Source organism: Herpailurus yagouaroundi, unplaced genomic scaffold (assembly GCF_014898765.1).
Source record: "Herpailurus yagouaroundi ecotype Mexico unplaced genomic scaffold, PumYag 210, whole genome shotgun sequence".
NCBI lineage: Eukaryota > Metazoa > Chordata > Mammalia > Carnivora > Felidae > Herpailurus > Herpailurus yagouaroundi.
Genome location: NW_024412441.1, coordinates 12,463,029 through 12,486,078, shown reverse-complemented (window position 1 = coordinate 12,486,078; position 23,050 = coordinate 12,463,029). Strand labels below are relative to the sequence as shown.

General features: G+C 40.1%; 1 long non-coding RNA gene across 1 annotated transcript in view; it reads right to left on the bottom strand.

The window, feature by feature from the left end:
• Positions 1–18,849, bottom strand: part of LOC121016311 (uncharacterized) — a 71,072-nt gene extending 52,223 nt beyond the window's left edge. The window contains exon 1 of the long non-coding RNA XR_005784219.1: positions 18,783–18,849. This is a non-coding gene — a long non-coding RNA (uncharacterized LOC121016311). The remainder of the gene's footprint in view (positions 1–18,782) is intronic.
• Between the last annotated feature and the right edge of the window lie 4,201 nt (positions 18,850–23,050).

The following is a 23,050-nucleotide window of genomic DNA, read 5'->3' as shown; positions in this document are numbered from 1 at the left end:
AGGTCATGATCTCACAGCTCATGAGTTCGAGCCCCATGTCAGGCTCTGTGCTGATAGCTCAAAGCCTAGAACCTGCATCAGATTCTGTGTCCCTCTCTCTCTGCCCCTCCCCCGCTCACACTGTCTCTCACTCTCTCTCTCTCTTTCTCCTTCAAAAATAAATAAACATTAAAAAAAAGAAAAAAGAAAAAATTCCTAGACTTTATAGGGAAAAGTAACTACATAAAATAAGCTTCTGTGCTCAAAAGGTACCAAATTCCAATTACAAGATAATTAAGTCCTGAGACGTAAACATGATGGCTATAGCTAACAATACTATGTTGTATATTTGAAAGCTGCTAAGAGAGTAGATCTTAAAAGTTCCCACTGAAAGAAAAAAGATTGTAACTATGTGTGGTGGTGGGTGTTAATTAAACTTATTGTTTATGCAATACATACATACACCAAATCATTACGTTGTATACCTAAAACAAATACAATGTACATGTCAATTATATCTGAATAAGAAAATAAACTTCTGTGCAAAGACAGAAGTAAAAAGTTGGAAGGAATGCACATACAAGCAAAGAGTTTATTGATTCTTCTACTAACCAAAAAGCACTTATGCATCAATAATAAAAAGATGAAATAGAAAAATGGGCAAAAGATAATAGAGGCAAATCTCAGGAAAAATGCAAGCAATAAGTAAAACAAGTAAAAATGTCCTCACTTCACTAATAATTAAAGAAATGCAAAATAAAATAATGAGTTATAATTTTCCACATAAATTAGAAAATAATAAAAATAATAATATCCAATGGATGAAAAGATGAGATAACTGACAATTATTGTGACTTATCTCATCAACTATTGGTAAGAATCTAAATCCAAAAATCATAATTTTTTTGGAAAAAATTTGTCAGCATGTACTAAAATTTTGAAAGCCCTGAGGATGTTATGGATTAAACTGTGTCCCCTCCCCATAGGAAAAAAAAACATAGATAGATAGATATTTTTAAAAATATATATTTATCTATGTATATATATATATATATTTCTTTTTTTTTTTTAAGTCCTAACCCCCAGCATCTCAGAATGTGACCTTATTTGGAAATAAAGTGGTTGTAGATGTCATCAGTTAAGATGATGTCATCCTGGAGTGGGGGTGTGTCCTAATCCAGTATGACTGGTGTCCTTATGAGAAGATTGCCATGTGAAGACAGAGACACGCCATGAAAATATCATGTGACATTGAAGGCAGAGATCAGAGTCTCAATCTCTGCCAAGGAATACCAAAGATTGCCAGCAAGCCACCAGAAGCTAGGAAGAGGCAAGGAAGAGGACCCTTATAGGTTTCAGAGAAAGCCCAGCCCTGTTGACATCTTGGTTTTGGATTTTGAACCTTCAAAACTGTGAAAGAGTACATTTCTGTTGTTTTAAGCCACTCAGTTTGTGGTACTTTGTTACAGCAGCCTTAGGAAATTAATACAAAGGACAAATTCTACATCTAAGAATTTATTTTCCCTGAATACTCAATTCTATGTATACAAAGATGTCCATTTCTTTGTTACCTGCAACCCTGAAACACTGGGTACTATCCAAATATCCAACAGCAGAGAATTCAGGAGATAGCCAAGACAAACTGGTAAGTTGAAAGGTCAAGTTGTAAAGCAAAGTCGTGTATGATACTAAACTTATCTTTTAAAAAAGTCATAATAATATGCTAGGATGTGGATAGAAAAAAAAACACTGAGGTACTTTTCACAAGTTGTTATTTGGTGGTAGAAATGTAGATAATATGAGGGGCTTTGCTTTTTCACATTGTGTATATCTATAAGATTTAAATATTTTAAACTTGGCACATGTTGCTTTTGTTTTCGGAAAAATCATTTTTATTATAAATTCTGTGAGGGAGATTCATACCTCACCTTAGCATCCTTCTGAGTTTTCAAATCAACTTCCTGGAGTGTCTATAATAACATTTCACCTTTCCAGAATTCAGCTTTCTGACAATCTTCCCACACAGAACGTACCATACAGAAAACTCAGTGAGGAAGTTCGGCAGAAAGTCCTATTTGCTCTCTTGCGTCCTCCATCAAAGCCTATTTACCTCCACTTTACACCCAATATAGACACCATCATTATTCCAGGTATTCTAGTTATTCTTTGAAACTATCCCTTCAAAGAGGGGTAAAGGATTGCTCATGGTTAGTACTCTGACCAGAAAGAGGGAGGTTTCACAAAAACTACAAAAAGTCATTACAAGGAATTACATATATACAAATCTGAGTCATTTAATATGGGAATAAACCATCATACAGGCTCAGCAACCTCTGAAGTCATCTTTCTATTGTATTTCTATTACAAGTTAATGTATAATTGTTGTGACTCAGTCAAGAAAATGTTAAATTATGTCTATTGTTTAAAAACTCAGGGAAGAGTGACACATTTGATGTAGACTGCCATTTGAAATGGTTAACTTCAGGCCTTGAAGAAGCAAATGCTCAGTTATCTGGGAAATTTCCACCACCCAGTAAGACTCATTACCCAAATGTTCTGGACAGTCAAGATTTTCCTCTCTCTTCTTGTCTTCCTTGAGCATTTAATCAAGGCCACCCACAGTCTAGAGGTTTTAGAAGTCCCCAGTTGAGCCATTTTCTTAACAGTAAACAGGGAGGAGATAGACAGGGAGGATAAGGTGCTAGGTGAGGCTTCATTTGCAGACCTTCCCCTGAGACAGATGGGCAGTGAGAGGCTGCAAGGGAGGGCTCCACACTGGGAATTCTCCACCCTCCTCTTGGACTTCTCTCTCTCAGTTAAGCCCAGATATGTTTGGTTAGGTTCTAAAATAAATAATGCTTGTTAAGCCTAATTAACATGTAACGCAAAAACAATTATGCAAATCATTTTAAAAGATCAACTTTGTTATAAATGTTTCTTCAGGAATGGCTCTTCTTTCCAGTATGCTCAGCTTTCAGAATGCACTGTTTTTCTAGTCATCTAGGCTACTTTAATCAGCTCCCTCCAGGGAGGAGAGAGAGAACATTGTCCATTAGAACATTTCCTTATCAGAAGAGATCTACACAAAGGTAGGGCCATGGCAGCATGGTTACAAATGCTATAATTAGGCCAAAATGCATGCACCACATTCCCCCATTACCAACTTGTTCTAGAACTAGGGGTAAGATTTAAGTTAGGCTGAAATTCAGTGTGCAGTTCACTTTTTGCTTCTCTCTCTCATCTCTTTTTTAAAAGCTGGTAACCAGCATTAAAGACAATGTGGTTGGTATCCTTATAACTAAAATATAGCTTCATTTCTGCTCATGGAAATATGTAGTCAATTAGCCATAATGTGGTCCAGGCTCCCTTTGATATTTGAAAATAAAAACATTCCAAGTTATTTACTTGAGAAGATTTATTTCCAAGCACGCCCAGTAGCTGCTGTTTTTAATAATGCTGTTTTTAATGGGTGTGGGGCATTCTGTGTGGAAAGGGGATGTGTGGGCTCAAAGTTCTGAACTATTATCACTGGATTGTTGGAGCAATAATCATGAAAGTTTACATTTAGATAGAACTATTACTGAACAGTGTTCATTCACACATATTTAACAATCTTTACATTCTTTTCATTTTCAGGTCAGGGAAGAGAAGCAGGTGGGGAGATCCCTTACAAGGATGTCTTGCCCTGGAAATTCTCCCCATAAGAGCAAAAAAGGGAGCTGCCCTCTACATAGCATTGTCTGAGGAGTAGTTCCCAAATGTTTATTCTTGAACACAGCAGGACCAGATGCTCAAGGATATCCTGGAGAACATTAATTATTAAAATAAAGCAAAACCAAACTCCTGGTTCACTCCTGGTTCACTCCTTGATTTGGAAGGAGTAGGGGTGGGGTGTGACAGAGGTAGAGGTGGTAACCACAGATTTGAAAAACAAGGCTTCTCATTTGTAAGTAGATGTTTGGACTCTTTAGCATGTCCCTGCTGTGTGAGGTCAAGCAAATTAATCACCTTCTCTGAGCCTCACATTGACCATTTATAAAGTGATGATAATATCAGTAAGTTCTATCTCAAAGGGTTGTCTTGAGAATCAAATAAGATTATGTATGCAAAAGCACCTACTAATCTGTGAAATACTTTGCAATTTTGGCTAAACTTAGATATTGAAATCCTGGAAGAATTTGTGCTAAGTGATTTGACAGATTAAAAAAAGAACCAAAACAAACAAATGGAAAGATATTCTATGCTCATGGGTTGGAAGAATTAATATTATTAGAATGTCCATACCACCCAAAGCAATCTATAGATTCAGTGCAATCTCTATCAAAACACCAATAGCATTTTTCACAGAACTGCAACAAATAATCCTAAAATTTGTATGGAACCACAAAAGACCCCAAATAGCCAAAAGAATCTTGAGAAAGAAGAACAAAGCTAGAAGTTTCATAATTCCAGATTTTAAGATATACTACAAAACTGTAGTAATCAGAACAGTATGGTGCTGGCATACAATAGGCACATAGATAAATAGAACAGAATAGAAACCCTTGAGGTAAACCCATGCTTATATGATCAATTAATCTACAACAAAGGAGGCAAGAATATACAACGCTTTCAATAAATGGTTCTGGGAAAACTGGACAGCTACATGCAAAAGAATGAAACTGGACCATTTTTTAAAATACCATATACAAAAATAAGTTCAAAATGGTTTAAAGACTTACATGTGAGACCTGAGACCACAAAAATACTAGAAGAGAACACAGGCAGTAATCTATTTGACAACAGTCTTAGGAACATTTTTCTAGATATATCTCCTCAGGCGAGGGAAACAAAAACAAAAATAACTATTGAGACTATACCAAAATAAAAAGCTTTTGCACAGTGAAGGAAACCATCAACAAAAGAAAAGGCAACCGACTAAATAGGAGAAGTTATTTTCAAATGACATATCTAACAAGGGGTTAATATCCAAAATATATAAAGAACTTATACAACTCAATACCAAAAAACAAATAATCTGTTTAAAAAATGGGCAGAGGATCTGAATAGACATTTTCCAAAGAAGAAATTCAGATGGCAAATGGACACATGAAAAGATCTCAACATCACAATCTTTAGGGAAAGTCAAATCAAAACCACCATGAGATATTACCTAACACCTGTCAGAATGGCTAGAATCAAAAATACAAATAATAAGTGTTGGTGATGATATAAAGAAAAAGAAACCCTCGTGCACTACTGGTGGGAATGTAACTTGGTACAGCTGCTGTGGAAAACAGTATGCAGGTTCCTCAAAGTTAAACATAGAACTACCTTATGATTCAGTGATTCTACTACTAGGTATTTACCGAAAGAAAATGAAAGTACTAATTCAAAAAGATATATACACCCCTATGTTTGTAGCATTATTTACAATAGCCAAGATATGGAGCCAGAGTAAGTGTCCATCAATAGATGAATGGATAAAGATGGGAGACTTATAGGGGCGCCTGGGTGGCTCAGTCGGTTAAGCGGCCGACTTCAGCTCAGGTCACGATCTCGCGGTCCATGAGTTCGAGCCCTGCGTCAGGCTCTGGGCTGACAGCTCAGAGCCTGGAGCCCACTTCAGATTCTGTGTCTGCCTCTCTTTCTGCCCCTCCCCCGTTCATGCTCTGTCTCTCCCTGTCTCAAAAATAAATAAAACGTTTAAAAAAAATTAAAAAAAAAAGATGGGAGACTTATATATGTATACATAAATATATGTATACATATATAATGGAATATTAGCCATTAAAAAATTAGATCTTACCATTTGCAACAACATGGATGGACCTAGATTGTATTATGCTAAGTGAAATAAGTCAGTCAGAGAAAGACAAAAACCATATGATTTCATTTATATGTGGAGTCCAAAAAACAAAACAAATGAACAAACAAACAAAAATCAGAAAAAGACCCATAAATAGAGAGAACACATTAACAGTTGCCATGGGGAAAGGGGCAAAATGAGTGAAGGAAACTGGGAGGTACAGGCTTCCAGTTATAGAATGAGTAAGTCACAGGGATAAAAGGTATGGTATAAAAATATAGTCAGTGGTATGGTAATTGGGTTGTATGGTGACAGATGGTAGCTACACTTGTGTGAGCACAGCATAACATACAGACTTGTGGAATCACAATGTTGTATACCTGACACTAATGTAACATTATGTGTCGACTGTACCTCACTTGAAAAACAACAACAACAACAAAGAACCAACATATTGTTTGGGAGGAGTTTTCAATCTAACTAGAGAGACAAGGTACATAGGAAATGGTATAAGAACTATATCTAATAGCCTATTAAGCCTTAAGGCATTTTTAGTGTGTACTGTGCTAGGACAAACCATATGGGTGACTGAAAAGTATTATAAATAATATGGATACTTTTCTAAAAAGGCTTCCAGTTTTAGTGGAGAGGATGGTTCCACCTACAAAGATTTACTTAGAAAGCTGTGAGAAAGAGCTATTGGAACTGCTGTCGTCTAGGAAGAAATGGAAGTGTAGCGGGTTTGGAGTTAGAACAGCAAAGGGGAAAGAGAGAGGATCATTAGGAGAATAGCAAAGGCTAAGAATAGTGGCAGAAATAAATAGAGGTAAAGAGCACCAACAAGAAGACCAGCCTGGCTGGAATGGTGGAGCCCATTACAGACGGCCTTAAAAGCTCAGCTGAGAAGTTTGTACTTGATACATCTGTACATATTTTGTATACATGAGAGGAACCTATTTCTATACCAACCCTTGAAACTCTAGGACTGTACTGTCCAATATGACAGCAACTAGCACTTGAAATGTGGCTAGTCTGAACTGAGATATGCTGTAAGTATAAAATGCATACTAGATTTCAAAGACTTACTACCAAAAATATTCACTAAATTCTTTTATGATGATAATTTATTACTATGATAGTATTTTTTTTATTTTTTTTAACGTTTTATTAATTTTTGAGACAGAGAGAGACAGAGCATGAACGGGGGAGGGGCAGAGAGAGAGGGAGACACAGAATCGGAAGCAGGCTCCAGGCTCTGAGCCATCAGCCCAGAGCCCGATGCAGGGCTTGAACTCATGGACCACGAGATTGTGACCTGAGCTGAAGTTGGCCGCTTAACCGACTGAGCCACCCAGGCACCCCACTATGATAGTATTTTAAATATTATTAAAATTATTTCACTTGTTTCTTTTCTTTTTAATGTAGCTGTTAGAAAATGTTAAGTTACATATGGGAGTTGCATCACATTTCCATTAGACAGCCCTGTTCTAGAATGCCAGGATAGGCTTTAAAGAATTTTATTCATGTGACGCCTGGGTGGCTCAGTCAGTTAAGCGTCTGACTTCAACTCAGGTCATGATCTTGCAGTTCGTGAGTTCGAGCCCCACGTTGGGCTCTGTACTGACAGCTCAGAGCCTGGAGCCTGCTTCTGATTCTGTGTCTCCCTCTCACACTGCATGTGCTCTGTCTCTCTCTCAAAAATAAACACTAAAAAAATTTTTTTAATAAAATAAAAAGAATTTTATTTGCATGAAGATCCAACAAACACAGGAGTTCTGGGAGAAGCAGGGAGGCTTTGAGGTAGATGGTTTGGGAGATGCCCAGGATACAAGAATTAACAGTATTATATCCTTCCATCCACACTGTACACACCAAGAAGAGCCATGGATGACACTGAATTAGAAGAGAGTCAGGGCAGTAGGATTTGGCCTTGGAATAGTGCATATAGATTGGTATTAAGGAATATTTTATGTGCAACACTGAGGGATATCCTTCAAAGAAAAGAGCCACATACAAGAGCTATAGCAGGAGGGCCTATGTCTAAGAACCAGAGCCATAAAAGTCACAAACCTGAATGCGAGACAGAGAAACCCCTTCTACATTAGGAAAATATCACTGGCTACAAGAGCCACATGGTTTACCACTAGGCAAGCCCCAGGGAGCAGGACAGCCTTTGGTGACAAGAAAGAGGTATAGAGGTGGCTCCAGCTACCAGGAAGTAGAGTGGAGAGCAGCAGCGCTGACCAAAAAACAACCATATTCTCCAAGGAGACCAAAGCAAGCCCCCAGAAAAGAAAGAGGCTTACAGTGTCTATTTGGGTCTGGAGTCAAAAGTGATTTCTGGCTGTCAGTGGGCATCTGACTCTTCATTTAGGCTCAGGTCATGATCTCATGAGATTGAGTACCAGGTCAACTCCAAGCTGAGCATGGAGCCTGCTTGATATTCTCTCTCTCCCTCTCTCTCTATCCCTAACCCTCTCATTTTCTCTTTCTCTACAAAAAAAAAAAGTGATTTCTTTTTTTTAAGTTTATTTATTTTGAAAGACAAAGAGAGACACAGTGTGTGTGAGTGGGGGAGGGCCAGAGAGAGAGAGAGAGAGAGAGAGAATATCAAGCAAGCTCCACCTCAGCAAGAAGCCCGATGCAGGTCTCAATCCCATGAACCATGAGATCATGACCTAAGCCAAAATCAAGAGTCAGCTGCTTAACCAACTGAGCCACCCAGGTGCCCCCCCAGAAAAAGTGATTTCTAGTGTTACTAACATGATATAGATAGATAGATACATACATACATACATGCATACATACATATATAGATATCCTGATATCATGGGGAAAGATTTGCTATCTGTAATATAACTGTGCTCTAAAGAGAGTGAGTTGTGTTAATAAAGAGGCATTTGTTCTTCTGAGCACTTTGACAGATATGTTTATATAAATTTGGGGTAGAATATACCTGTAACTCCTTTTCTACCTTCCCCCCAAGCACCTCATCCTCACCCAGGGGCAGATGTCAGCACTACAAGAGAATGGGAAGAATTTGGAGGGATGGTAGGCAGAGAGGAGGGAGAGCAGAGGGGAGAAGCAGCTGGTGAGAGGAGAAAAGAGTCCTCATTTTGTGATGTGATCCTCTTTTGTAACCCCACCAAATCTTATAAAAATTCGGCTAAACTCACCAAGATTTGGCATGAGTGGATTTCTTGGAAAAACCAGCAGAGACAGTTTTGCCTCTGGGGTGATCTAGGGAGAAACAGAGCACATTCAAAGGCCCAGCCAGACCTCAAAATGAAAGTCCCCTTGTTTCATTTCATATTAGTGAGACAGAGAAAATAAGAAAGAGAAAGAAAGAGAGAAAGAAAGAAAGAAAGAAAGAAAGAAAAAAAGAAAAGAAAGGGGAGGGAAGGAAAGGAAGAAAAGGGGGGAGGGAAGGAAGGGGGAAGGAAGGGAAAAGAAAAGAACAGATGAAAATTTTGTAGTTTAGAGACAAAAATTGTGCCCAGGGATGACATGTGAGAGGAGCTGGCCCTGTTGGCCTTCTTTCTTGTTCTGGCCACCTGGGCCAGGTCAGAGGGACTCACAGGGATGCCCTGGCTATGTAGACTGTGCTGTTTTAAGGCACTGCTGTCTTCCTGGGAAGGTACACTAAACTTTTCCAAAGCTCTTTTATCACATCCTTTTCAAAAAATTGCTTTGAGTTTTAGTACAGCCTTCATTGGCTCAAAGACCATAACATTGAAAGACTGAGAAGTGAAAGATGCCGGGTCCCCAGACTGAAGGATCAGAGTTGCCTCAGATGTAGGAATTGGGGGAAGAGGAGGAGGAGGCTGGAAGGGTCAGAAGAGGGAGCCAGGGAAAATGGGAGGGGTGGGATCATGACACTTGCCTTCCTGTTCTCCTACTCATCTGTTAGTATTGGAATGAGTAGGCTTCTGGAATTCAGCTGAGCACTGAGATTTTTTTCCTGTTGCTTTTTGGGCTCATGTGTTAACTGAGGATTCCCACACAGAGCTCCTCAGACCTTGAGCCAGCTCTGCAGCTGGCAGTGTGCATTTCTTCCTGGCACTGGGGAAGGAGTGGGCAGGAAGAAGGACCTCAGGAAAGGGGAGGGATCTTAACAGAGAGCCCGAAGTGTCCTAAATGAAGCTCTCTCTGTTTGAGTCGACCAGCAAAACTGTGTTTACTCCAGCAAGAATCACCTTGGCAACCAGTAGAGCCAAAGGAGTCCTAGTTTTTAGGAATGTGTTGTGATGGAAGAGCTTAGAGATATAAATATAAATATGAATTCTTTATGTGCATGTGTATATACACAGATAATACGTTGTGTGCGTGTGTGTGTGTGTGTGTGTGTGTGTGTGTGTGTGTGTATGTGAGTGCTTGGCTCTACCTATTTTCTTACTAAAGAAGAAGTCATCAGTCTGACATAATGAGATTTTCTCAGCTTATTTCTCGATTGCCTGTATTGCAGCCATGCTGCCTATCCTTTGATAATATATTGGGTAACACGGAAAGTATGGTGAGTTCTGTTTCAGAATATGGTGGAGGGTGAGGGAGAGGCTGTTTCAGAATATGGTAGAGGGTGAGGGAGAGGCTGGACAGTTGCATTTCCCCAGAGCATCAGAACTTTCTGGGGGTGATCATGGACTTAGGACCTGGGCCTTCGCTTATCACGTCAAACAGATGCAGTTCTCTCAACAGTAATCATGTTCCATGGTTTCCAATCACAAGACCTATTGGTTATTTTTCGGTAATAGTTACCAATAGTACAACCCAGACTCCTCTCAGAAGGAAGGAAAGTGAGAAATAACATTCATTCCAGGAAATTCTTTGATAAGCACAGAAGGTCAGGATAAAAGGAAGGAGTTATCCCAAGAAATACTGTTATTTTGCCATAACAACCATCTCTCTATTAGAGAACACCAGCCAAATAAATGGCCAGGAACATTCACACTGGTGCACGTTCTCCTGGTCAGGACTGAAACACAAAGGCAAATACTCACTTCAGGACTTTCTCTTACCCTTAGATTACAATCTCTTTTTTTCAAATGGTCCAAGGGGGGGGGGGCTAGATCTAAAGTGGTATTGGTGGATATGTATGCAGGAGATAATTGAAATATAACAATCAATTAGACTTGATGAAAAACTGGATGTGAGAGTGAGGGGAAAAAGCAATGTAGAGTGAAATACTGATTTATGGTGGGTGAGAAGATTGGCTAATTATGCCACTGAGATAAAAGTTAAATAAAGATTCAAAAAAAAGAGGAAGTGGAGGGACTAGCACACAAGAGATTCCACCAATTTCTTGCAAGTTAGAAAGATAATGGAGGAAACATAATTGATTGCACAGTGCAGAAAGCTGTGACTCTCAGAAAGGAACACTGAGGAGAAGGGGATAAAAACTTGGAAATCCACAAGAAACACGAAGGCGAGTGTGAGGTGTGACAATGAAAACAAGAGGGCAAGTTGAAAGAGTAGTTCCATCCTCAGTTCCATTCCCTCCTCCTACTTTCAAAACTCTGACAGCTGGCATAATGCCATCTCAATGGGAGATTGGGGGATTCTTTTCTAGAGAAACTTACTATAGAAACACTGCTCCACAGACTGATATCTGGGAACTTCCCAGAGAAATAGCTGGTTCCCCCCACCTTATCCATGTGCAATGAAGCCTACCAGGCATTAAGTGTTATACATATATTTAATTTATTTTTAGGGCAGTTTTAAGTTTACAGAAAAATTGAGCAGAAAGTATGCAGATTTCCCATATACTTTCCTGCCCCCAAACGTGCTTAGCCTCCCCCATTATCAATTTCCCACACCAGAATGGCACATTTGTTACAACTAATGAACCTACATTAACATATCATGGTCACCCAAAGTCCATAGTCTACATTGGGGGTCACTTCTGGTGCTGTACATTCTATGGGCTTGGACAAATTTGTAAGGGTATATATCCCCCATTGCAGTAAAATACAGTTGTATCACTGCCCTACAAACCCCGGGCAATGACTGATCTCTTTAATGTCTCCATAGTTTGGCCTTTCCCAGAATGTATTATGCTTGAAACCATACAGTAGGCAGCCTTTTCAGATTGGCTTCTTTCCACTTAGTAATATGCATTTAAGTTTCCCCTATATCCTTTCATGGGTAGCCGTTTCTTTTTAGATTGAATATATTCCATTGTCTGATGTGCCAATTTGTTTATCCATTCACCTACTGAAAGACATCTTGGTTGTTTCCAAGGTTAGCAATTATGAATAAAGCTGCTATAAACAACCATATACAGGTTTTTGTATAAACCTAAGTTGTCAACTTCCTTGGGTAAATATCAAGGAACGTGATTATTGGATTATATGGTAAGAGTATGTCTAGTTTGGTAAGAAATCACCAAACAAAATTGTCTTTCAAAGTGGCCGTACCATTTTGCATTACACCAGTAATAAGTGAGAGTTCCTCTTGCTCCACATCCCTGCCAGAATTTAATATCAGTGTTCTGTTGGCTATTCCTTTTTTTTTTTTTTCACCCATTTCTCCCATCTTCTATCCCCACCTCTGGCAACCACCAATCTGTTCTCTGTACTGATGAGTTACTTTTTTTTAGATTCCATAGATAAGTGAGATAATTCGTATTTGTCTTTGTTTGACTCATCTCACTTAGCATAATGTCCTCAAGGTCCATGAATGTTGTTTCAAGTGGCAGGATTTCCTTCTTTTTATGGGTTAATAATATTCCATTATACATATCACATTTACATTGTCTATTCATCCATAGAACACTCAATTTGTTCCCATGTCTTGGCTATTGTAAATAATGCTTCAAGGAATATGGTGTGTGCAAATATATATCTTTTTGTGATAGTGATTTCACTTTCCTTGGATAAATACCCAGAAGTAGAATTGCTGGATCATGTGGTAATTCTATTATGCATTTTTTGAGGAACCTCCATACTGTTTCCCATAGCGGCTGCAACAAGTGCATGGGGGTTCCTTTTTCTCCATAACCCTGCCAACACTTATTATTCCTTGTCTTTTTGATACTAGTCATTCAGACAGGTATGAGGTGATATTTAATCCTGGTTTTAATTTGCATATCCCTGCTGATTAGTGATGTTAAGCATCTTTTTATGTTACCTGCTAGCCATCTGTATATCTTTGGGAAAATGTCTATTCAGGTCCTCAGGCTATTTTTAATAAATTTTTTCTATTGAGTTGTATGAGTTCTTTACATATGTTGGACATCAGACCCTTATCAGATATATGATTTACAAATATTTTCTCCCATTCTGTAAGTTGCCTTTTGATTTGTTGATGGTTCCTTTTGCTGTGCAGAAGCTTTTTTTTTTTTTTAATGTTTATTATATTTATTTTGAGAGAGAGTGAGAGAGAGCACCAGCAAGGGAGAGGCAGAGAGAGAGAGAGAAAGAATCCCAAGCAGGCTCCCCACTGTTAGTGCAGAGCTCAACATGGGGCTCAATCTCATAAACCATAAGATCATGACCTGAGCTAAAACCAAGAGCTGGACACTTAACCAAATGAGGCCACCCAGGTGCCTCAAAGTGTGCAGAAACTTTTTGATTTGGTGTAGTCTCACTTACTTATTTTTGCTTTTAGGCCTTTGTTTTTGGGGCCAGATCCAAACAACCATTGCCAAGATTGATGTCAAGGAGCCTATCACCTATGTTTTATTCTAGGACCTTTAAGATTTCAGGTCTTACATTTTAAGTATTTAGTACATTTTGAGTTGATTTCTGTGTATAGTGTAAGATATGGGTCCAGTGTTATTCCTTTGCATGTGGCTGTCCAGTTTTCCCAACACAATTTAAGAGACTATCCTTTCCCCATTGTGTATTCTTGGCTCCTTTGTCATAAATTAATTAACCGTATATGCATAGGTTTATCTCTGGGCTCTCTATTCTCTTCCACTGATCTATGTGTCTGTTTTCATGTCAATATCATACTGTTTTGCTTACTATAGCTTTGTAATATAGTTTGGGCCAGTTTCATCTGGTCATTCTAACAGGAGTATAGGGATATCTCATTGTTGTTTTCATTTGCATTTCCCTGATGACATCGGATGTAGAACACCTTTTCATATGCTTGTTTACCATCTGTACATCTTGGGTGAGGTGTTTCTGAGATATTTGGCCTATTTTTAAAATCAGTTTGTTACTTTTCTTTCTGTTGAGTTTTAAGAATCATTTTTATATTTTAAGTAATAGTTTTTCTATCAGATATGTCTCTTGCAATCATCTTTCCCAGTCTGTAGCTTCTCTTGACAATATCTTTCACAGAGTGGAATTTTTTTGTTAATTCTAATGAAATCCAGCCTAACATTTCTTTCTTTCATAGAGTACACCTTTGGTGCTGCATCTAAAAAGTTGTTGCCAAACCCTAGGTCACCTGGATTTGCTCCTAGGTTATCTTCTACGAGTTTTATAGTTGTGTGTTTCATGCATAGGTTTGTGACCCTTTTGAATTAATTTTTAGGAAGTGTGTAAAGTCTGCATTTAAATTCATATTTTTGTATGTGGCTATCCAGTTGTTCTGGGATGATTTTTTGAAAAAAACTGTCTTTGCTCCATTGTATTGTCTTTGCTCTTTGTGAAAAATCAATTGACTACATTTGTGTGGATCTATTTCTTGGCTCTCTATTCTGTTCCACTGATCAATTTGTCTATTTTTTTCACCAATACCACATTGTGTTGATTACTGTAGCTTTACAGTTAGTCTTAAATTTGGGTCTTGTCAGTCTTCCAACTTCGTTTTCCTCCTTCAATACTGTGTTGGCTATTTTGGGTCTCAGTTTCTCCATATAAACTTTAGAATCCATTTGTCAATATCCACAAAATAATTTGATGGGATTATGAGTGGGATTGCATTGAATCTACAGATAAAAGTGGGAAGAACGGATATACTGACAATATTGAGTCTTCTTACCCATAGAATATTTCCCCACTTATTTAGCTCTTCTTTGATTTCTTTCATCACAGTTTCATGGGTTTCCTCATATAGATCTTATACATATTTTGTTAGATAAATACCTAAGCAATTCATTTTGAGAGATGCTAATGGAAATGGTAGTGTGGTTTTAATCTCAAATTCCACTATTTCACTTCTGGTATATAGAAAAGTGACTTGTAAACTAATTTTGTATCCTAAAAGTTTGCTATAATCACTTATTAGTTCCAGGATTGTTTTTATGGATTCCTTCAGATTTTCTACATAGACATTTTCTACATAGACAATCATGTCATCTGCAAACAAAGACAGTTTTATTTGTTCCATATATATATATATATATATATATACATATATATATATATACATATATATACACACATACATATTTTTCCTTTTCTTCTCTTGTCTTAGTGCATTAGCTAGAATTTCCAGTATGATGTTGAAAAGTAGTGGGAGAGGGTGAGAGAGGACAACGTTGCTCCTTGTTCCTGATACTAGTGGTAAAGCTTTGGGCTTCTCACGATTAAGTATGATGTTAGCTATAGATTTGTCGTGGTTATTCTTTATCAAGTTGAAGAAGTTTCCCTCTATTTCTAATTTACTGAAAGTTTTTATCATGAATGTGATTTTGTCAAATGTTTTATCTGCATCTGTTGATATGATCATGTGATGTATTCTTCTTGAACCTACCGATACGATTTATTACATTCATTGATTTTTGAATGTTTAACCAGCTTCACATACCTGATACAAATCCCACTTAATTGCGGAATGTCTTTCTTTTTTACATTGTTGGATTTGACTTGCTGATATTTGGTTGAGGATTTTTGCATTTACATTCATGAGAGATATTAGTCTAACAGATACTGTGTCTAACACATTTGAATACAAAATGTTCACCAAAAGATATAAGGTACTCAGAGTAATCAAAATCATAGAGACAGAAAATAGAATGGTGGCTACCAGAAGTTGGAGGGAGGAGGAAATAGAGTTAGTGTTTAATGGGTATAGAGTTTCAGTTTTATAAGATGAAAAGAGTTCTGGAGATGTTTTTTGGTGATGGTTGCACAAAATTATGAATGTATTTAATACCACCGAACTGCACATTTAAAAATGGGTAAGGTGGTAAATTTCATGTTAACCACAATTTTAAAAATTGAAAAAAAAGAGAAAGAGATACTAGAATGTTCAGAGAAGCACTATTTATGATAGTCCCCCAACAAGCAATTACCCAAATATCCATTAGCTATAGAGTGGATAAATTGTTGTATATTCACAGTGAAATACTATACAGCAAGTATAAAGAACAAACCATTGGGTGCCTGGGTGGCTCAGTTGGTTAAGCATCTGACTCTTGACCTTGGCTCAGGTCAAGATCTCATGGTTTGTGAGTCTGAGCCCCACGTCAGGCTGTATGCTGACAGCACAGCCCACTTGTCTCTCCTCTTCTCTCTCTCCCCTTGCCTGCTTATGTTCCCCACCGCCACTTCCAAAAATAAAAAACAAACTATTGCTACCTGTAAAAACAAGATGTTTAGTGAAAGAAACCAGAAATGAAGGAGTACATATTGTATGATTCCACTTATATTAAATATAAAAATAGCAAACACGAATTTGTGTTCTTACAAGTCAGGCTAGTATGTACCTTGGTGGGAGGGAGGGGGGAAGGTTAGTGACTGGAAGAGGGGGTAATGGGCTCTGAGATACTGGCAGTGTTCTGTTTTTAGTCTGGGTGTTGGGATGGTTAGCCTGAAAATTCAATGGGCTATACACTGATGATATGTGCACTTTGTAGTATGTAAATTACACCTCAAGAAAAAAAAATCAAAACAACAAAATTAAACACAAAAAAAGTTGTTTCTATATAACTTTGCTTTATTTTACAGATGTGGAAATTGAGGCTCAGAAAGGTTAAATAATATATGTATTGTCACATGATTGTCAAGAAACAGAACTGAAAATGTCCAAGGTGTGGGGGCTGCAAGTTCTGTGCACTTTCGCCTACACATCAGAGTAACTGTTGGTTATTTCCCTAGGAGATTTAGAGGTTTTCAGTTTGTTTGTGTTGTTTTTCAGGGGCGCAAAGTGAGAGTCAGTAGTGGGAACCAGTGCAGAGGAAGTGGACCCATGAGCAATATATGTAAAGCACCTTGGTCAGAGCTCAGCACATAGTAGAGCCTTAAAAAACACTACTTTTCACTCACACACATCCCCCTTTCGAGGGAAATGACATGGAGAGAATGTTGAGTGCTGCTGGCTTTGGGGTGGACACTGCTCACTCCAGGACAGTGACTAGCCTAGAGTCTTAGGCTTCTGTGCTGAAGCCTCTTGTCTCCACCGCCAGGGCAAACTCTCCTGGGGGTGAGCAAGTGAAGCGAAGGCTTCTGGTTTAGGCTAGTATTCCTTGTTGCCTTCTGGGCAAGCAAGGAGCTGATCTGTGGGGTAGAGACCCAGTGTGGGAAGGAAGGGGGGTGGTCCTGATACCTCGATGTCCAAAAAGTGTGTGTGTGTGTGTGTGTGTGTGTGTGTGTGTGCGCGCCCGCGCGCGCGTGTGTAAGGAGGCGGGCTCCTTTATGCGTCCTGCACTGACATTCTTGCTTGTCACTTCTTTTGTGGTGTCTGAGTCAATCTGGGCAGGGTAGAGGGTACACACTGATTTCTGCTTAGACAAAAGACAACCGTGTGCTCTAAGCTGCTCAGCACCCTTAGAAACCTGTGTTTTCAGGTCTGGAAGCTAGCGTTGTCCCTTTACCCAGACGGGTAGCAAAGGTTTTCCCAGGAAGCATCCCTGCCAGCCATGGATTTCACATCATGACAGCGACACCTTGTGGCCTAGCGTGAAAGTCCAGCCCGCCCCCTTCTGTATTGGCTCTGGGACCGAGGGGAGGAGTTTAGGGAGGTTCCAGACCCTGCTCTTTACACACAGCTTCCAGGAGTCCTTAAACCCTACGCTGCCAGTTCCGCACAACTCAGCCCTTAATCACATCCTGTCCTGGGTTGCCCTCTGTTTCATGTGTAATCATTTAAAATCATTTTGTCCACCAAATTAGACTAAGGTTTTGGGGCTGGAATTATTGGAATCACAGAGCTTTTAGAGTTGGATGGGAATTTAGGGTCTTCTAATCTGACTCGTGGGTTTTTCAGATGGGAAACAAAGATGCTGGGGGGGGGCGGGGCGGCAAGGGGAATTGCCCAGCTACTTAAAAGGGAGGTTTGGACCCGGTCCCCAATCTCCTGAACACTTCCAGTCCAGTGATTTCCATGGCACCATGCTATTTGTTTGTGTCACCCAGAGTGCTTGCACATAGTAGGGACCTGGTGTACAGTGAGTACTCCATAGATACCACCTGACTGACAGATCTTTGCCCTCTCCACCCTACTTGCCTCCAAAGTGAGTTTTCAATTGTCATCTGGACCATCTTCCACTTCTGGGCCTCTTGAGAGTTCTGATCAATTAAAGTAGCCACTTTTGCCATAGTAGGCCATTGTCATCTCAATTTATAAAGCACACAGTGTGGATTCAGGAAAGAGGAAATGAAAAAGAGATACACAATTTGAAGTAAAAGTCCCAATGCCAGCCATCCATTCAGATCAGCGGCTACAGTAGACTCCATAGGCTCTAGCTCAGTCCTTCTCAAACTTAGATGTGCATCTAAATTCCTGGGAATCTTGTCATATGTTACGATTCAGTAGGCCTGGGGTGGGACCTGAGCTTTTGCATTTCTAACAAGCTCCTAGATGTTGCTGATTCTGTCTTTCGAGGAACAGGGATGTAGGTAACTACCCTACCCTGACCCAGGGCTTCTCAGAGAGTCACTAGCCCAAACTGAACCTCTCCCTCCACCTCAGCCCCGCTGACTGTGGCTTCAGGAAAAAGGGAAAGGAGCTAAAGCAATGGTGAACATCGTAGTCCCTCAGTGAGTCATTCCAAGTCCCTTTCCTCACCCTACTCCCCCTCTTCTCCCCAAGATTCTGCTGTCAGACAGTCTGGAAAGAGGCAAGGTTGAACCTGACCAAAACACTGCACAGAAAAGGGAAGATAGACTTGCTATTGACATACCTTACAGTTTTCCTGAGGAATAGCCTTGCTTGGTTGCCATGTTGTTCCTAGGTGCTGTGACACCCCTATAAGGCAAAGAGTTCTCTTTTTAATCATAAAATACATTTCAATTTATATTTCAATTTAGTTTAATTATAAGATATATTTCTCGATTATGCATATTTTCAATTTTACTATTCTTTTCCCACCACTAAACACACCAAAAAAAAAAAATCATTAATGCTAAATCAAAGAAAGGAAGGAAATGGGAATTTACTAAATTACTACTTATTACCAAAATTATGATGAATATTTTTATGCATAACTCACTTGATCCTCACAATGGCCTCACAAGATTGTGTTATTACCCTATGCTATAGATGAGGACAGTAAAGCTCTGGGAGGTTGCATAAATTACCTAGGATCACCCAGCAGTGTTAGGAGCACAGATAAGTTTGGTTGAAAAGTTTCTTTCCACTATAATGATAATAGAAACTAATATTTGTGCGTACCATGGACCAGACACTGTTCTAAGCATATACATTAATTTGCATAATCTTCACATCAACCTTAGGAGGCAGATACTATAATCACTCCTGTTTTACAGATGAAGAAACCAAGGCATAGAAAAGGCCAAATTACTGGCTGAAGTTCACACAGCTAATAAATGATGGAGCTGGTATTTCAATCCAGACAGCCTGGCTCCAGAAAACTACTCTCAAACACCATTCTATATTGTCTAACAATTCCCAACCAATTTTTTAAATCTCACGATTGAGTGGAAATTGCCTCCCCCATTGTTATGTCACTCCTTCTTTCTCAGTGTATCCTGCTCCCCCCAGAAAAATCCCATTTACCACACTAGTAAATGCCTATATATTTGTTTTTCAACTGGGATTGCCTAGGGCTTTGGACTCTCTTTGTATCTGGCAAAGGCTGGAATCTCCTTGAAGAACCTTCCTCCCCACTGGCTGGAAGGTGGAGTCGGAAAGAGTTTGGAGAGTCATGTGCTTCTCCATTGACTAATCATTCTATCCCACCCTGTCCAGCTGGCCTAAGAGGGAAAGCAAAAAGATGAGGTTGGCTGGCAAACTGAACTCCTACAATCTGGCCCTATAGGAGTCCACTCTAAAGACACAGTAAATGGTGGGTATGTACACAGGACATACCCTACTGACTGGGAATGTTTTGTCACTCTATTATTTTTTAACTTATTTCCTATATACCTATCACACTCCTGCGTCTTGTTTTCCTGCCTGAAGGACTCCCGTGAGTGTAAGTAATTCCATATTTCTGTGTGTACAGAAGTTGCAGCCTTGTATACCCATCCTGGCTCTTCCCTAGCTGTGGGACTATGGGCAGGTTATCTGAGCTTTTTTGAACTTTAGTTTTCTTACCTGTAAAACGGGGATAATGAAAATCTACTTCAAAGGATTGCTGCATAGGATTAATAATTTATCATAGGTCTACTAACTGTAGCTATTTATTAATACAATTTATAAATACATTCCTTCTGAGAAAATGAACCCCTTAAATGAATATAAAGAAAGGTTGAGAAGGCCGACCTGATAGACCCCAAACTAACAAATAACTCCCTTAATTTCTTTAAAAAATGCACATGTAGATATTTATTATTTTGGGTAAGAACTGGGTAAAAAGAGAACATTAAAGGTTATGGGAAGGCTCCCAGGACAAGCTTCCTCAACATTGTATCTTTGCGGGGGGCTAGGCTAACTCAGCAACTGATGGTAGAACAAGTCTCTCGAACTCTCCTTCGCCTCAACCATGACACAGCTCTGAATTCAAGCCTAAAGCTTTCCATTGGAAACTTCTAGAATGACAGGATCTCTCTCTCTCTCTCTCTCTCTCTTTTTGAGGGGGTGGGAGGAAGAAGAGGAGCACTTTCTATGAGCAGAGCAAGGTAATTTATTTTGTTGTTGCTTTTGGAGAGAAAGCTGTTATTGAAGGAACTTAAGGTACTGTGGTAATATGAGTGTGGCTACTGATAAGACTGAAATCTTTGGAAAGAAGAAACAAAATCTGAAAGCAGAAAATAGTTTTTCTTGTCTCTGAAAGGATAATAGACACTAAAATAAGATGATTGGTTTTTAGTGGTCTTTTTTATGCTTGTTGTGTCTAATGAATGGGGTATTTGTCTTGAAAACCAATTTATTCTCCAAATCAAGATACATCTGGTTTATTGATTGCAACATCCCTGCTTTTTTTTTAATGGGTTGTGTTTGACTTATAAAAATAAAATAAAATACAATTAACATCATCCATATGCTCAATGCAATGAACACATAACTTGGAAGTTTTAAACTCCTGGGACTGGGTTTCTAATGTGATTACAATGGGTCATAAAAGTGGGTGAGAGAACTAGTTTCCCAAGTTAGGGTGTCTATTTACCATCTACTGGCGTCTATGACACTTTGGAGTAAGACAATAATCACCTGGGAAGAAATGACTACTGTTGACTCATCAATCCATCAACTTTGCACTAATTACAGTGCCTCAGTTTCCCTATTTTATAAAGTGAAGACTGCCTCTCTGGAGTGTTTGGAAAGCTGGGGGAGATAATAGTCTTTGAGTGCTTTGAAAATACAGAATATATTATAAATGCTAAATAATAATAATAACAACAATAATAATAGGGAGTCTTTAATAACAGGGGTCCTTTAATAATACTCATCAAGTATAATAACATTACAAACCAGTGGGAACAAGACAGTGTGCGTCTCTGTCTTCTTAATCATTAGTTTGTATCATGGGAAATTGGTGGGGGATTGGCCCCTCATTCTAGTTGCTCATGGTGCCTCAGGAGGCAGAACCCCTCAGTAAGGCATCTGCTCTCTCCTGGAGTCTCCAGTAACGCTTGGTTGCCATTAGGAAGACACATGCACGCACAATTGGAAGGTGGAGGGGACACAGGCATTACACTTCAACTCCTATGCCCTGAGAACATGATTTTTAAATGTCCATTGCTAACTGGTTGGGGAAAGAAGGAAAGGTACTTGGAGACCCAAGAAAGTCGTAGGCAGGGTGGTCTGGCCTATGCACCAGTGTGGCCACCCAATCCTGCCACGAGATGGCGACAATCCAGCTGGAAACGCATGCCCGGGGGTGGCCCTGTCTGTTTCCAAGCGAGAAAGGGCTTCCTCTCTCAGACACAAAGGGATCTTTCGAGCCTGAAAAAGGCATCTGGGGGGCTACGAGCGGGACTGAGTGCCTTTGCTGCGACTAAGTCTTCCCGGAGAAAAAGTAGGCTGCTTCCTTTTCGTCCCCCCGTGGGTTTCTACGTCATGGGACTGAAACGCTTGGGGGGATATTGTGCAAAAGCGCCCAAGAAAATTCCAGGTTTGACCTCTCCCTCTGCCCAGAGGCCGTCCAGCTGCTTTCCGGACCGGCGACATTCCCGGGATTCCGGCAGGGGGAGCGGGTGCTTCCCGGGGCGGGGCGCAGGCAGCTCTGCTGTGCTCCCGCCTTCCCCGGCCCTGGAGCCGACTGGGCACTGGGTTGGGACCTGAGCTGGGCAGGGCGAACCCCACTGCTGCGGCCCCGGTGCCTTGGAGGCTCAGGACCCCGAACCGGAGCACCAAGAGGCTGTATTCCTAAGCTCTGGAGCCGGGCAGCAGCCGCAAAGGAACCCGCTCCTCTCCCACTGCACATTTGCCTGGGAAAAGTCCGCAGGCCTTCCTGGGTTGGGGGCGGGGGTTCTCTTTGTTTTCTTTTCTTTTGTTTCGTTTTGAATGTAAGGAACCGCCACACCCGCGTTTGTCTCGGGCTAGAGTAAACTTGCTTTGAAACGTGGAACTATTGGGAAACACAGATTCCGATCTCCAGGTTCCAGAGAAATGAGGTGCCAAGCGAGGCGTATGGAACCCTGCTGGGCTGCAGAGCCCTGGGCCTGGCCAATCTGGCCTCCATCTTCCAACCCTGGGCTTGACTGTGTCAGCTGTGGTCAGACCCCTACTCCTCCAGCCTAGGTCTTGGCCAGCTCTGACCAGCACGGGTGGGAAGCCGAGAACAACCGGCTCGCTAGTCCCTGACTGGCCTCAGCCTACCACTTATCTGCTCACCCTTCTGGGGTTGGGGTGGGGGTGATGGTAACAGTGAGCACTGATTGAGCAGGTGCCACGCACAATTACCTCATTTAAAGCTCGCACATCATTACCATCTCCATTATACAGATGAGGAAACCAAGGCTTAGGGATGCTGAGTAATCTGCCCAAAGCTACACAACTCTTGACTAGTGGAATTGGGATTTGAATCCAGATCTACATTTCTCC